The sequence below is a fragment of the Octopus bimaculoides genome, chromosome 6 (genome assembly GCF_046866305.1).
Source record: "Octopus bimaculoides isolate indiv1 chromosome 6, ASM4686630v1, whole genome shotgun sequence".
Taxonomy (NCBI): Eukaryota; Metazoa; Mollusca; class Cephalopoda; order Octopoda; family Octopodidae; genus Octopus; species Octopus bimaculoides.
In genome coordinates, this window is record NC_142933.1 from 8,620,692 (window position 1) to 8,638,191 (window position 17,500).

General features: G+C 37.1%; 1 protein-coding gene and 1 pseudogene across 2 annotated transcripts in view; one reads left to right on the forward strand and one right to left on the reverse strand.

Moving 5' to 3' along the window:
• LOC149134924 (uncharacterized) overlaps positions 1-17,500 on the reverse strand; it is an 88,353-nt gene that overhangs the window by 17,372 nt on the left and 53,481 nt on the right. The window lies entirely within an intron of this gene.
• Positions 12,818-12,941, forward strand: LOC149134925 (5.8S ribosomal RNA; annotated as a pseudogene; the record flags this gene model as incomplete).

Consider the following 17,500-nt stretch of genomic DNA (forward strand, 5'->3'; position numbering starts at 1 on the left):
AATTGGCCTTGAAAGTTGTTTTTTTTTTATATTTACTACGGTTTGCTTGAAGCTAACTGTCTTCCTACATCTCGATCCTTGGATTTTAAAGGGCGGCGACTGGTAGAATCGATAGCACGCCGACCGAAATGCTTAGCAAGATGGCAAGCTGGCAGAAACGTTAGCGCACCGGGCGAAATACTTAACGGTATTTCGTCTGCCGTTACGTTCTGAGTTCAATTTCCGCCGAGGTCGACTTTGCCTTTCATCCTTTAGGATATCGATTAAATAAGTACTAGTTACGCACTAGGGTCGATGTAATCGATTTAATCCTTTCGTCTGTCCTTGTTTGTCCCTTTTATGTTTAGCCCCTTGTGGACAATAAATATATGTGTGTGAGTGTGCATGATATATTGAGCGAAAACACTTAAAGCCCCACGAGGCTCCGGCAGTGGGGTGGTGGTGAACCCTGCTGTACTTTTTCACAATAGCTTTCTCTCACTCTTTCTTTCTGTTTCTGTTGTACCTGGATTTCAAAGGGCCAGCCTTTTCACACACTGTGTCACGCTGAATCTCCCCGGGGACTACTTAAGAGTACACGTGTCTGTGGAATGCTCAGCCACTTGCACGTTAATTTCAACAGCATGTTGTTCCGCTGATCGGATCAACTGGAACCCACGTCATCGTAATCGACGGAATGCCACGACATATAACAATAACAGCAATAATAATAATAATAATAATAATAATGATGATAATAATAATAATAATAATAATAATAATAATAATAATAATAATAATAATATGTATAACAACAAAAGAATGAGACCTCGATATTTGTAGAAATAGAGGATTATTTTATATGTTATAAATTTCAGCAAAAAGTAAACGGTTGTCATTATTGTACTCAGAGTTTCGAATGTCGGAGCAAAGAGCTACGATACGTTCTCGTCGGCTTTTAATGGCCACAGACGCTGCGAAAAAATTGAGCACGAAAAGCTGACCATGATAAAAATGTGTCGACTATGAAGAGGAAGTGGGGGGAGGGGAATAGGAGGAGGAAGAGGAAAAGAAGGCAGAAGAATCAGAAATTAATGTTGACGATATCAATAGCAACAACAACAACAACAACAAGGATAATGACGATGTCTAAATAGTAATAAATCTAAAGAGGAGGAGCAGGAGGAGGAGGTACAGCAACAGCAGCCGCAGAAGAAGAAGAACCAATAGTGCAACAGTACCAGCAGTAACAACAACAACAACAGCAGCAGCAGCAGCTAGCAGCAGCAGCAGCCACAGTATCAGATTTAGTGGAGTGTAGGGTATTCTTTTAATTCCATTCATTGAGTCACGTGCTGTGACGACATCACTGCAACTCCTTTAGAGTTGAATTCTATCAGAGCAAGCCGGAAGCAACTCCATCGTCTTGCCAAAGAAACAGCAGTGAAGTTAGTTGTGCTCAGTTTAATACAGCATTCAGTGTTCTTTTCTAGCCTCCAAGTGGTTCTGTTTAGTCTAGCAGAGGCTTAAGTGTAAACAAATGCAGTATATTCACTTTCTAGCTATATTTCTGTTGAAAGAACAACAAAAAAAAAACAAAGAAGAAGAAGAAAAAGACTCTAAAATAGTAAACTCTGGAAAATATTAGGAACAAAGTATTAATGGAATGTTAATCTGTAATATAAACATTGTCGGTAGCTCAGTGATAGGTGGCTTGCCAAGTTTATCTACGGAGGTGCGGAGTTCAAGGCTTTCTAATTTGTATATCATGTTTGTAAATTCGAAAAACGAAAGAAAAGGTGAATCAGTTGACTCGATATGGTATTGGAATTATTTCTCTTACATAAATCATGAACTCTCATTGGTAACAGCCGATCCGTTGTAGTTTGCTTCTTTTTTTTTTTTTTTAGTTTGGTTTTTGCAATTCATTTTATTCTGCACAAGCTCAAAAACTGCACTCCGTACGGACTATTAACCTAGCTCTCGCGGAGGGCTAACTATGCCTGCGGCCCGAAACGAAACGGAGCTAAATCGCATGACTATAATACGTCTATAATGTCCATATGTCCCGGTGGTGTTTGATCAGAGGTTGAGGACGAATAAGAATTAATTTTGCAATGCAATGCAGTCATTGTAGTGTTCCAGTCCCAAGCTGAATTCCAACTGTTGACCAGTTTGTCCCAAATTTCTTATCTCGACGACGCGAATGTCATTTATCTCCCCCTTGATCTCTGACGTCATCTGACAAACGCCACCAAGATGGCGTGAATGTGTCAAGCTTTACCTGCTAGAAATAGCAACTCAGATGCTTTTAAATCAGATCCCAATGCTGGATGTTCAAGAGCCAAATGAAGGGCAGGTTTTCAATCCTGGGATCATTCTGATTCCAAAAAGGTATAATATGTCTATTTAGAGCAAATATAGACTGAGACACAGGGGGTCCCAGACGGACAGACAGAATTTCGCTTTTGTTATTATAGATTAACGAAACTCACTTCGATGTGGGAAATAGTTGCAATTCAGGGAGATAACTGCAGAAAGACCAATGTCTTAAACAAAATAACATTTATCTCTAATCTACTCGTCACTCTTGAGGTTAGACTATATTTACAACAGTTATGGATTATCGGGATTATGAGAATAGGCTGAAAAGTTCATAGGCTGACTATGAAGGAGTGATGCTAGAGCCGTGAAAGTTTGCATACAATAATTTCAACTCTTCTTATTCTTTTACTCTTTTAGTTGTTTCAGTCATTTGACTGCGGCCATGCTGGGGCACCGCCTTTAGTCGAGCAAATCGACCTCAGGACTTATTCTTTGTAAGCCTAGTACTTATTCTATCGGTCTCTTTTGCCGAACCGCTAAGTTACGGGGACGTAAACACACCAGCATCGTTTGTCAAGCAATGCTAGGGGGACAAACACAGACACACAAACACACACACACACATATATATATATATACATATATACGACAGGCTTCTTTCAGTTTCCGTCTACCAAATCCACTCACAAGGCTTTATTCGTCCCGAGGCTATAGTAGAAGACATTTGCCCAAGATGCCACGCAGTGGGACTGAACCCGGAACCATGTGGTTGGTAAGCAGACTACTTACCACACAGCCACTCAATAACTATATTGTTTCTTTCCAGGTAAATTAACATCTGATCGTGCAAAGAAAACTTCAGAAGTAACTGCATCGACTTCTGAAAATGGCCAAAATCTAGCATCGTGGTATGGTGAAGTCCCTGCAGTAAAAAGGGTTTAGTTTGTAGAGAAGGGAATACTGAATCATTTCGGCTTCGTTTCCTTTTAGACTGATTAGATCTGTGTAGGAGTGATTAAATTTCACTAATTTAATTTGTTTAAATATCATTAAATAACATGATTTAATTATTCCTCTTTTCTAATTTCGTTAGAACTCATGATCACTACGTTGTAATATCATTCCGTATGGGATTATCTAAATTTATTAAACATAGGGAGGCTGACACATTGAATCTCTTTTACTTACATTTGCGTTCGTACAAACCCGTCTCTCTATTTATCATATATTATAAACACTGCATATAATGTTGTTTCATGTAGAGATGCATTTTTAGGAACGTATCTAGAGCGCTAGAGGAAGCACCACCGTACATACACACACACACACAAACACACACACACACACACAGATATAATATCATATATGTATGCATAAAATTATGTGTGTGTATATATAAATACATATATACATATATACGTTTATATGTATACATACATACCATACATACGTACATACATACATACATACATACATACATACATACATACATACATACATACATACATACATACATACATACATACATATATATAGCAAAAATTTAGATTCAGATAAATCTAAATTAGGTACTTAAGTTGAGGCACCAGAATTTAGTACGGTATTATCCATGCAATTTCAAAATAAGGTGATTAAAATCAAAATAAGCAACAAAGATATACAAAGTTAATGCAGTACGATCGTTTCATGCAACTCCATTTAATTGAACAATGCAATCTTTACATCAATTTAAATGCAAAGCAATCCTCAGCTGCATAAAGACTGTACTGCATGAAACGATCGTACTGCATTACCTCTGGATATCCTTGTTGCTTATTTTGATTATATATATATATATGTATATATATATATATATATATATATATATATATATATATATATATATATATATATATATATATATATATATATATATATATATATATATATATATATATATATATATATATATAATCATAAATATATAGGGATTGACAGTAACCTGCTTCTCCAACATACTGAGAATTCAGAAATAGCAGTCAAAGAACTACTGATTTCAAAACTACAAATTATTACTCCAGATTGATAGCGATATTTTTGATACACACAGAACAAAAAACAGTAGAGAAGAGTAAAAAAAACCACCTGCCTTTAGTTAATTTAGTACGATCGTTTCACAGTTAAGAGCAAAGAATACTCCATTCTGATCTTCAGCTAAATATTCTAATAAATTTGTTAATGTCTAAATAACTCACGTTAATTTTGACCATGTGAACATCAATACCACGTGAGGAAGACGTTAAGAAATTTATCGGCCAGTGAGTTCAAAATCCCTCGCCCCAATGAATTCAATTCAGTGTGCATCATAAATAGTCCCGCATAGAAAAGAGACCCGTACGAACTTCCTGCGGTTTAACTATTCACCTTAGAGGTATTATTAAAATATAGATATACAGGGCAGGGAATCGTCAATTAGTTGTTTTTTGTTCTGTGTGTATCAAAAATATCGCTATCAATCTGGAGTAATAATTTGTAGTTTTGAAATCAGTAGTTCTTTGACTGCTATTTCTGAATTCTCAGTATGTTGGAGAAGCAGGTTACTGTCAATCCCTATATATTTATGATTATAAATGTTTTTTACCGAAAAGGTTTTTTCATACTGAGCTACCCGGCAAAATTGTTAATTATTAATTTTATTACTAATTGACGATTCCCTGCCCTGCATATCTATATATATATATATATATATATATATATATATATATATATATATACATACATGCATACATACAGTGAGGCAGAAAGAGAGAGGGTGAAGAAGAGAGAGAGAAATAGAGAAAGGGAGTGAGAAATAGATGAACGGATAGATAGATAGATAGATAGATAGATAGATTGGAAGACATTTCTGGTTGTAGTTAACGGATAAATCATAGGAAGAGAAAGATTAACGGACAAATGATGTTGGCCATGTGCAATAGTGGTAGACATTAAAGGAAGGTGAAAGATTGAGCAAAGGCCGTGGAAGAGGTGTTGGAGAAGAAGGGGTTATAATGGGTTCTCAGTAGGGACCAGATAGAGGAGAGACACAGGAAGAAGGAAGGGTGAAGCACCAACTTATCTCGTTTTCTAAAGTTTGCAAAATCACCCCTTAACCCCCCCACCCCCCGCACGCCCGTTTGGATATGAAGAGGGTTGGGTTGATTAAATCGTTTGAAAATTTAGAGAATTAACCCAAGTGAGATTTGTTGAGGACAAAATATGTTGGACTGAGAGAGAACAACGATGGTTCTCCAGAGAGCGATTAACGGGCATGTGACGGGAATGGCAGTCGTGGAAGCGAGAGTGGGAGCGAGAGTGGGAAAGAGGTGCGGTAAGAGATAAAAGAGTGTATATTAGATTGAAATGAGACAAAGTAATTAAAACAAGGAAGAAGAAAAAAACTAATGGTTCTACTCAAATATAAATCTAGTCGTGACCTCCACACACCAAAAAATTGTCTACGTGTGTAGTCATGTCAGGGCCATTCATTCGTTCTCGTCCATTGGTCGTGTCACAAGAGGTCAAGTATGTTCGTTCTTCATTCTCATTCTTTCAATGGCTACCCGTTGGCAATGAAAGGGGTCTCTTCCAGTTCCTTTTATCAACCCCCCCCCCACTGCCTTAGATGTGTACGCACGCACACACACACACACACACATACATGCACACATTCACATAAACACTCACATAGACACACACACATACACACACACAAAGACACACACATGGACACACACACACAAAGACGCACACACACACACACATACACACACACATACACACACACATACACACACACAAAGACGCACACATGGACACACACACACAAAGACGCACACAAACACACATAGACACACACATACACATACACACACACATAGACACACACACACATACGCTCAAAGACACACACAAAGGCGCGCACACACACACACACAGACACACGCACACACATAAACACACGGCGAGCTGGCAGAAACGTTAGCATGCCGGGCGAAATGCTTAGCGGTATATTGTCTGCCGTTACGTTCCGAGTTCAAATTCCGCCGAAGTCGACTTTGCCTTTCATCCTTTCGGGGTCGATAAATTAAGTACCAGTTACGTACTGGGGTCGATCTAATTGACTTAAACACTTTGTTCTTGTTTGTCCCCTTTATGTTTAGCCCCTTTTGAGCAGTAAAGAAATAACATATAAACATACACACACATAAACACACGTACACACACACATACACACACACATACTCGCACACATACTAGAAGTAGGCATAGCTGTGTGGTAAGTTTGCTTCATAACCACATGGGTTCGGTCCCACTGCATGGCACCTCGGGCAAGTGTCTTCTATTACACACTCAGGCCGACCAAAACCTTATGAGTGGATCTGGTAGATGTATGTATGTATGTATTGGGTTGTCAAATAAACTCCTTCGTTTCTTTCCAATGTTATTTGAATTAACAAGAAAAGTATTTTTATCGTAGCGTTTTATGGGGGGTTTTGTAGCTCTAGAACTTGTGTTTAGAGTTTATGAAATTTGAACCACTCATTTCCTGCACCTGCTTCTCTTTGCTTCAAGCTGCCAAAACTGCTCGAGATATTTATGTTGTAAATAGAGAAGGCACTATTACTAAAAAAAACTGCACAGAAATTGCTTTTACGCTTGAAGGAGAGGACATTTGGCTCCACAGTCACCCCCACATTCCGATTGACCTGTTCAGTTCAACAGGGATCGATTGAAGGAATTCATCGAGAAGGATCCGAGTCAATCCATTACGAATTGACCCAGTAGATGGGATTCTCTCATGATACCGTCATCCCTCACTTCACTCAACAGGTAATGTTCAAAATCTCGGTGCATGAGTACCACGTGGTCTGAAAGAAAGAGATAAACTCCAGCACATTTCTGTCACTGCTAGTTTGCTCAAGCGACAGCTGGAGCAAGTCAAGCCAGGCCTTCATTCACACAAGACAACGATCTGAAGTTGGTGAACCTGAGAAGGGCTAATCCTCTACGAAAAGCTTTGAAACAGCACCACAGTCAGTGTAGAGATTTACGTTCAGCTGATTCACCGGCTGAACGGAGTAGACCAGCCGAAACGACCCGACCGGCGACACAAAGTGCTTCTTCAACAGGACAACGAACGCCCATACGACGCTAATTTGTCCAAGAATGCTGTTGATGAGCTTTCAGATTATTACCTGTCTCGTTCTTAATTTTTGTAGTGTGCAGTTTGTTTCATGCGACAACGACCTGAAACAGAAGTTTTGATTCGAGGAATTCATCAAGAAAGATTCAGTGATTTCGATCGTCAAGACATTAACAAGTTGTTGGAATGCAAACAAGTCGTGAACAACGAGGAAGAATATATTATTGACTGATTTGTTAATATTGTTGATTAAAAAAATAAGGATTAAAATAAATGGGCGGGGTGGGGGAATTATCTGACAATCCTAAAATATGTGTATTTGTCTATACATGTGTAAATATACGTGTGTAGGTATGTCTGGGCGCGTATAATTTCGTGTATATATGTATGTGCGTTATTTCTTTACTACCCACAAGGGGCTACACACAGAGGGGACAAATAAAGACAGACAAACGGATTAAGTCGATTATATCGACCCCAGTGCGTAACTGGTACTTATTTAATCGACCCCGAAAGGCAAAGTCGACCTCGGCGGAATTTGAACTCAGAACGTAAAAACAGACGAAATACCGCTAAGCATTTCGCCCGGCGTGCTAACGTTTCTGCCAGCTCGCCGCCTTATGTATATATATGTATGTGTGTATCTATGTATGCATATATGTGTATACATATGTGTGTATGCGTGTGTGTGTGAGAGGGGAGACAGAACGGGTGAAAGTATGAGTACGTGTGCGTGTTTGTCATAGACAAACAGACAAAAGAAGTTAGACAGAGAGACAATTAGTTTAATATATAGCCCGTTGGTTGGCTGGTTGGCTGGTTGGCTGGTGCATTTGTCCTGTGAGTTGATACATTAAAGGGTTAAGGAGTTGCTTCAGTATAATTGTTGTTTACTCAAACAACATTACGGCCATAAAACGTTTTATTTTGTGTCGCTAGTAAGAGTCCGTGACGACCTTTCTGTCCCAAAAATGTCAACTTCCGGTCAAGAATAAATGTAAGCTATGGCGAGCTATGACTTACTGCCGTTCTGACAGACACAGCGAAGGGACCACACAAGAATGTGAACGACTGAACTTGTTAGTTCTCACGTGAGCTGCAAAGGGTCAGGCTCGCTCTGAGATTTGAGAGTCAAGTTTGATAAATGGCTGTAGTTGACTTCAAACTGTACATATATACGTATATATACATTCGTCTATATATATATATATATATATATATATATATATATATATATATATATATACATACATACATACATATATATATATATATATACACACACATACACACACACACACACACACACACACACACACACACACACACACACACACACATATATGTATATATATATATATATATATATATATATATATATATATATATATATATATATATATATATATATATATTATATATATATGTATGTGTATATATGTGTATATAGATACATACATGTGTGTATGTGATAAACGGTAGAATGTTTCTGTGTGGTTGAAGGAATTCCCTTCTGCCATCTTAGGTATCTCTTAGTATATTCTTAGGATGACAAAAAACATCTCAGCGGCATTTGGTTTTTGGAAATTCTACTGACACGCGCATGCGCGCACACATTAACATACACGGCTATCTGACTATCTATCTTGTTCTCATATATATATATATATATATATATATATATATATATATATATATATATATATTATTTTGTTTAAAAGAGTTCCAACACTGTCTGTTTTTTATGTTTTATTTATATTCCTGCAGAACCAATGTGGGATATAGAATATGGAATATACAATATATAATATAATATACAATATATAATATAAAATAAAATAAAATAAAAATGGATGGCACCATGAAAGAAAGTATTGAATGTAGATGAAATATTGAGTGTTCAATATAAAGGATCAAATATATAAATATATAAATATAAATATATAAAGGCGACTCGAGTTTCAGGGCTATTTCCCTTCGTCATGGCCGGTATGACAGACTTTAACAGTCTGTTAAAGTCTGTCATACCGGCCATGACGAAGGGAAATAGCCCTGAAACTCGAGTCGCCTTTATATATTTATATTTATATATTTATATATTTGATCCTTTATATTGAACACTCAATATTTCATCTACATTCAATACTTTCTTTCATGGTGCCATCCATTTTTATTTTATTTTATTTTATATTATATATTGTATATTCCATATTCTATACCCCACATTGGTTCTGCAGGAATATAAATAAAACATAAAAAACAGACAGTGTTGGAACTCTTTTAAACAAAATAATATATTCCTCTATACACAATCATACAAAAAAACCACCTTCTTTGTATTTATTTTTACTCGCATATATATATAAATATATATATATATACACATATATGTGTGTGTGTATGACTATATATATATATATATATATATATATATATATATATATATATATATATATATATGAATACATACACACACACATGAATATATGTATGTATGTATGTATGTATGTATGTATGTATGTATGTATGCTTGCATGTATGTATGTACATGAATTCTGTGTCCATGGCTATCACCAATGATTGCGATGATATCAAAATAACACAAATATCCGGTATTTTTAAAATTTTAGACAAGAGAATATACCACCATCACTATATTCTTTTCTACTCTAAGCACAAGGCCCGAAATTTTGCGGAAGCGGGCCAGTCGATTTGATCGACACCAGTACGCAACTGGTATTTAATCTATCGACTCCGAAAGGAGGAAAGGCAAAGTCGACCTCGGCGGAATTTGAACGCAGCCACCATCATTATATTGTCAGCAGTGAGCGTGAGAAATCTAAGTTGAGAGGAGCTTGCATAACAGCGCAATGACTCGCATCGTCTTAAACGAAGAAGACCCAAGACAAAGTGAAATAAGATATGTCTTAGCGTCTTTAATGGTTTTAATGACAGAGTAACTTTCTTCTCGAGACATGCTTTCACAACGCTTATATATCTATGATCCAGCATCGTTTGCTTTCATTCTCAATTAAGACTATGTTTGGCTTCCTATTCTCTACCTCGTGGTTGCACTGAATCATAAAATCCCATAGGATCTTTGCATTATCATTTTCGATGATGCCTTCGGGTTTATGTTCGTACCGCTTCAAGGCAACTTCTGCCTTAGTAACCTCACGGAGCAACAAACACATATCTAGGATTTTAAGTCGCTGGTATTATAGCTAGATAATCGCTTGATCCTACGCCGAGTTAATCTGTTTTTATGATATGTAATATCCTTGTACTGCTGGATTTATAACAACCTCCACACCTCATCAAATTGGTTTGTGGGGAGGCTGTCAGTTTAATCACTGTTTATCCAACTATACCACATGTTGCATTGGTTTACAAGTTTCCAGTAGTGCCCTGAATGTGTGTGTGTGTGTGTGTGTGTGTGTGTGTGTGTGTAAGGTCCTGGGAAAGATAGTCTATTTCTTAACACTTAACTCCAGATTTTGGCAATCTACACTGTCGGATTCCAGACTAATATCGAAGTCCTGGTTGCATAACGGTAAAACCATTGTGTTGGTTTTGCGAAGAATAAAATATAACCCGAAGAAAGCAAGGAAAAGTTTCAAAACATTTTTAATGACCTGTTACAATTGCTTCTGCAGCAACTCTGTGTGTGTGTGTGTGTGTGTGTGTATGTATATATATATATATCCGTCAAATGTAAATAATGTAAATTATGTGCATATAAATATATATATATATATATATATATATATATATATATATATATATATACACACACATATATTGTTCACAGATGAGATCCAGATATTTTCCGTGTAGGAGACAGTTAGTAGCACCGAAAAGATTCAAACTTAGATTCGGTTGTCTTCACAGGGGATCATTCCAGAAGGTAAAGAAAGACTACAAGAGGGATCAAATTGAGCTGGTTTAGAAGTGATTATGCGGATTTTAAAAAATCACGTAATCACGTGACCGACCAGGCTATCAAATGTTGTTACACACCACTCGTCATAATACGCTTTATAGTGTTTCAGCCTTCAAATGACGCCACCCCACTGGCTAGTCGAGCAGGCCAACACTCCATGGGTAGGGACTGGAGCAACATAAAATGAGGTGTTTCTCTCAAGAACACAACACGCTGCCTAGTCAGAGAATTGAACCTACTATCTAGCGATCATGAGTGCAACAACCTAAACACTTGGTCACGCGCCTTCAAATTAGATACAAATTATCATAGATAGATACTCTTTACTCTTTTATTCTTTTACTTGTTTCAGTCATTTGACTGTGGTCATGCTGGAGCACCGTCTTTTAGTCGAGTAAATCGACCCCAGGACTTATTCTTTGTAAGCCTAGTACTTATTCTATCGGTCTCTTTTGCCGAACCGCTAAATTATGGAGACGTAAACACACCACCATCGGTTGTCAAGCGATGTTGGGGTGGGGGTGGGGGGACAAACACAGACACACAAATATATACACAAACACATACATACATAAAAAAAAATATATATATATATATATACGACAGGCTTCTTTCAGTTTCCGTCTACCAAATCCACTCACAAGGCTTTGGTTGGCCCGAGGCTATAGTAGAAGACACTTGCCCAAGATGCCACGCAGTGGGAATGAACCCGGAACCATGTGGCTGGTAAACAAGCTACTTACCACACAGCCACTCCTGCACCTATATATATATATATATATATATATATATATATATATATATATATATATATATATATATATATATATATATATATATATATATATATATATATATATATATATATATATATATATATATATATATATATATATATATATATATATATATATATATATATATATATATATATATATATATATATATATATATATATATATATATATATATATATATATATATATATATATATATATATATATATATATATATATATATATATATATATATATATATATATATATATATATATATATATATATATATATAATACAAAGAATATATATACATGTATACACACATATATGTACATACTTACATCTACATGTGTATATACATGCATATCAGGGTACAGGACGTTAGAACAATAAACTACAGACAACGGAACGAACACAAAGGAAAACGGAAAGTCCCTTGGAATATCCCTTCATCAGCTGTCTCTATTCTATCTAGACGTTTCGAAGACCAGATATATATATATATATATATATACAGAGAGAGAGAGAGAGAGAGATACAATACATACATACATACATACATACATACATACATACATACATACATACATACATATCCCAAAATGTCAGGCTTTGTGCATATAGTAGAAAGCAGGACGGGGGATCACTCGGCTCGTCCGTCGATGAAGAGCGCGGCTATCCGCTTGAACCGATGCGAATTGCAGGACTCAGTGAACATCGACACCTCGAACGCACATTCAGTTCAACGTAAAGCAAGCAAAGAAGGACATTTTTCCACCCAGATTCCAGTCACCCATAAAAGCTAAAATGCTACAAATGTACTTATCCACTGCAAGCCATATGAGACGAAGCCACTCGATCAAGTTGTGTTGGGTGTAATGTTGAGGATAGGGGTCACGTTTTTGTGAAGTGAATGTGTGCGATGAGAGGAAGGGCAGTGAAATACACACCTATCTGATGCTGACATCAGCCACGGGCACAGTGACAGAGATAACGGCAAAGAGAATTAGAGGAAGAATAGTAGAGGGAAGAGAAAGAGAAAGAAAGAAAGAAAGAAAGAAAGAAAGAAAGAAAGAAAGAAAGAAAGGGAAGATTGTATATCATGAAAAGGGAGACATATACACAGGTTACCAGATTATGGAAGTTAGTCAGACAGATAGCGGCAGAGATAGCAGGAGGGATAAAGGTAGAAAGAGAGAGAGAGAGAGAGAGAGAGAGAGAGAGAGAGAGAGAGAGAGAGAGAGAGAGAGAGAGAGAGAGAGAGAGAGAGAGAGAGAGCAGGGGGTGAAGAAAACATGAGGAAGTGAAAGAGATAACGAAAATGGGATTTACGTCAACCTGCAAAACGACGATGGACGATGAGCAGACTGAAAATTGTTTAAGATACTTCATTAATTTTTGTCTTCCGGTAAGAATAATTAGGCGTGGCGAAGATCAATGACAAAACTTGTCTTCTCACCAATTCAATAACATCCCAAGAAATATGCCACAATTATCCGCTGTTCAGTTCGGTGACCATTTCACAGCCATGCACCGTTTTTAAAAACCAATATTGTTTCTAAAACTTTCTACCAATGCGAAATTACATTGATTAGACGAATCGCGATTCATTTACAGAAAATGATCAGTCGGTGGAATGTCTCCAAAACAATTTCCCAAACACATCAACGAAATATTTTAAAAAACAAAAGACAGGTTTGAAGAAATACAAGCGCTGTAAACCTGTAAATATGAGAGAACCACTTCATTAAGAAACAAAAGAAATCTACCTTACTCTATAAAACGGTGGAAGCTAGAGTAGAAAAGGACGTATTTTGCATCTGAGAACGATATAGTAGAGACGAGTTTTCACGTTTTTCAACGACCCCCTTCTCGATTTTTTCCATTTATGTTTGCCTGGCTTCAACCAGTTTTATTAATATCAACACAGACGCTCTGTCTGATGAAGTGGTAGCAACACGAAACGGTTCACAGTTAATTAATAAACTTTAACCAGCATCAAGGTTTCCGTTTCTATGACGTATCACAGCTATTTTATTTTGTTATATGTGGTAAATTCATTGTAACTATACCGATCAGCAATCAACTGCATCATATAGGGATTATCCTGGCTCATTATATCTACATGTGTGTGTGTGTTCACTCTCGCCCTAAAACTTCGAATACATCAACCCGAGGCACCTCACACAAAATCTGCTCTACTATATTACCGAACCCTACCCGTACTTGTTAAACAGGAACAGCGAATAACAAGAACTGTCAATATTACTACAATTGCTCGGGTTTAGCATCATTGAGAATCCCTTAAGACAAACAAAAATCCCTTAAGACAAACAAAGTAAGCGCTGTATCACAAAGACTGGCTTTCCTTTTTCGAACCAGAAAATTCTTCTATCCCCGACATTTACTGATTCTCCAAATATTTATCAATGCAGAACGGCTCTTCCCATCTGAAACAGTACCACTGCTGCTCCAGATATAGAACCATTATAATCTTCTCTGACTGACAAGAAGTTATTCACCAACACACTCCTACCCCTTCTGTGTACACCACATATAATCCAGCAGAGAATCGGAGAGAAATCCATGCCATATGTTAATGGATCTAAGAGATGCAACTTATGCGTAGCTAAAAGATCGTATATTGTTTTTAGATCTAAGAATTCCACCGTACAACTGAATTCCAGATTCGAAATTTTCAGCAAATGTACGCATATGGATAAATTTCTCTTGGTGGACTGGAGGGCACCGGCCTCTCCGAATTGAGCAACTGTCTCGCAGACTCTGGACTCCTCTCTGCTGAATTATTCTGCAACAACTAGCTTAATTATGGCTATACCTTATTCTCGTTTTTCCTCGTGACTTCTCTTGTATCAGCGTCGTAATTTGCAAATTGAATAGACCATGTGCTCAGAGCCTGTAAATTGCCTGTAGATTACCCGGCGTGTTAACGATTCTGTTAGCTCACCGCCTTAGAGCAAATGAAATATTAAGTCGACAGTTCAGGAAGTAGGATGTGTTATGTAACTGGACTGACCGGCTGCGATGTGGCCTTTGTGTTTTGAAGACGCTAGCGTGCAATTCGAGGGGAATGTGGTGGCTATTTCCAGTAAGGTGAACGACCGATCAATGGGTCTGCCTTCTGCTCGTTTACTTTACGGCTGTCTTTATTGTATGTATGTATGTATGTATGTATGTATGTATGTATGTATGTATGTATGTATGTGTGCATGTATGTATGTATCCGTACACACATACACATACATGCTTATATACATACATATATATACATATATATATATACATGTGTGTGTGTGTGTGTGCCGGATGTTTTGTTTCGATATCATCATCATCATCATGATCATCATAATTCACCTTATTTTAATAATTACTACTATTATACTACCACTACTACTACAGCTACTGCTGCTGCTGTTATTATTATAGTCTCCTGTTTTCGTTCGCAGTGTTTGTTATTGCAGTTTCTTTATTAATTTATTTTTATCTTATTTCTTTTATTTCCGGTTTTCCTAATCGGAAAATGTGAAATTGTCGCAAATCCTAAACTGGTCATTGCGTCAACGGTATACATACATACATACATACATACATACATACATACATACATACATACATACATACATACATACGTATGTACGTACGTAAATTCATAATTGAAACACAAGGTTTTGTTAGTAAATGCTTAAAGGAGAATCTGGATAAACTGAGATTTTCAGAAAGAGAAATCGACCGTACAACACAAATGCAATCTATGAGTGGAACAGTAAAAATATGCAAGACTTTTCTCAAGTTTCAAATGTGAATTTGTCTGTGTTAACTACATCCTAAAGATGAGGCCTTGTATCTTTGTTGGAAACCGGCTCCCTCCTCAGTGGAAGATTTATAATAATTAAAAAATAGAAGAGACATACATACATACATACAAAGTGGATTTATCTGGATTAAGCTAGGGTTTTCAGAAAAAGAAATCAATCACCTCGCACATTAAAAATACACTCTGTAAGTGGAACAGTAAAAATATGCAAAACTTTTCTCAAATCTAAAATGTGGCATCGCTTTTATCTACGTTCAAACGATGGAATTTTGTATTTTTGTTAGAAACCAGCTCCTTCTTCAAAGGAAGAAGAATTTAAATGATTGAATGAAAACAGAAGAGGACATACATACAGACGGATAGACTCCCTTCGGTCATGAATGACCATGGGACTGCCCTTAAAAAGTTCTAGGCAAGATTGCTTTATGGGAAACTAGCAGTCGCCCATGCATACCAGCCTCCCCTCTGCACACCACTGATGTTGTCTCATAGAAAGGCAAAGGGGCTGATACAGCTTGGCACCTGTGACATTGCAACTCATTTCTACAGCTGAGTGAACTGGAGCAACGTGAAATAAAGTGTCTTGCTCAAGAACACAACACATAGGCCGGTCCGGGAATCGAACTCACTACCTCATGATTGTGAGTCCGACGCTCTAACCACTGAGCCAGGCGTCTTCACTGTGTATGTATAAATGCATACGTGTGTGAGTATATTGTCGGTGCATATTTATATGTGTGTGCGTGTGTGTTCCTTGCACCTATGTCACGGACAAGGACAACCCTCAAGTGCTTAATTGCTGACCGAAAGAAATCAGAAAGACAAAAGGGCTTCTCTGGAAACATTCAAGAAATCATTAAATGATTTCCTAACCGAAATGCCAGACCAGCCAACCGTAGAACGTTACTCTCATTGAAGATTAGCTGCTACTAATGCAATTCTAGACACGTTCAGAGTCGTAAAATATTAACAAAGCTGAAAGAAAATGGAGATGAATTAGTAAACGAAGATAAAAATAAAGTGTTGCTCCAGTCTGGTCACAGTTCACTGACTGAAACCACTAAGTGAATAAGGAAGGAGTATGTATATATGTAAATTTAAATATATATGTGTGTATATATATATATATATATATATATATATATATATATATATATATATATTTAATTCTTTTACTTGCTTCAGTCGTTTGACTGCGGCCATGCTGGAGCACCGTCTTTAGTTGAACAAATCGGCCCCAGGACGAAATGCTACATTACAGGGACGTAAACACACCAACATCGGTTGTCGAGCGATGGTGGGGGGACAAACACAGATACACAAATATATACATGTATATATAAGACAGGCGTCTTTCAGTTTCTGTTTACCAAATCGACTCACAAGGCTTTAGTCGGCCCGAGGCTATAGTAGAAGATACGTGCCCAAGGTGCCACACAGTGGGACCGAGCCCGGAACTATGTGGTTGAGAAGCA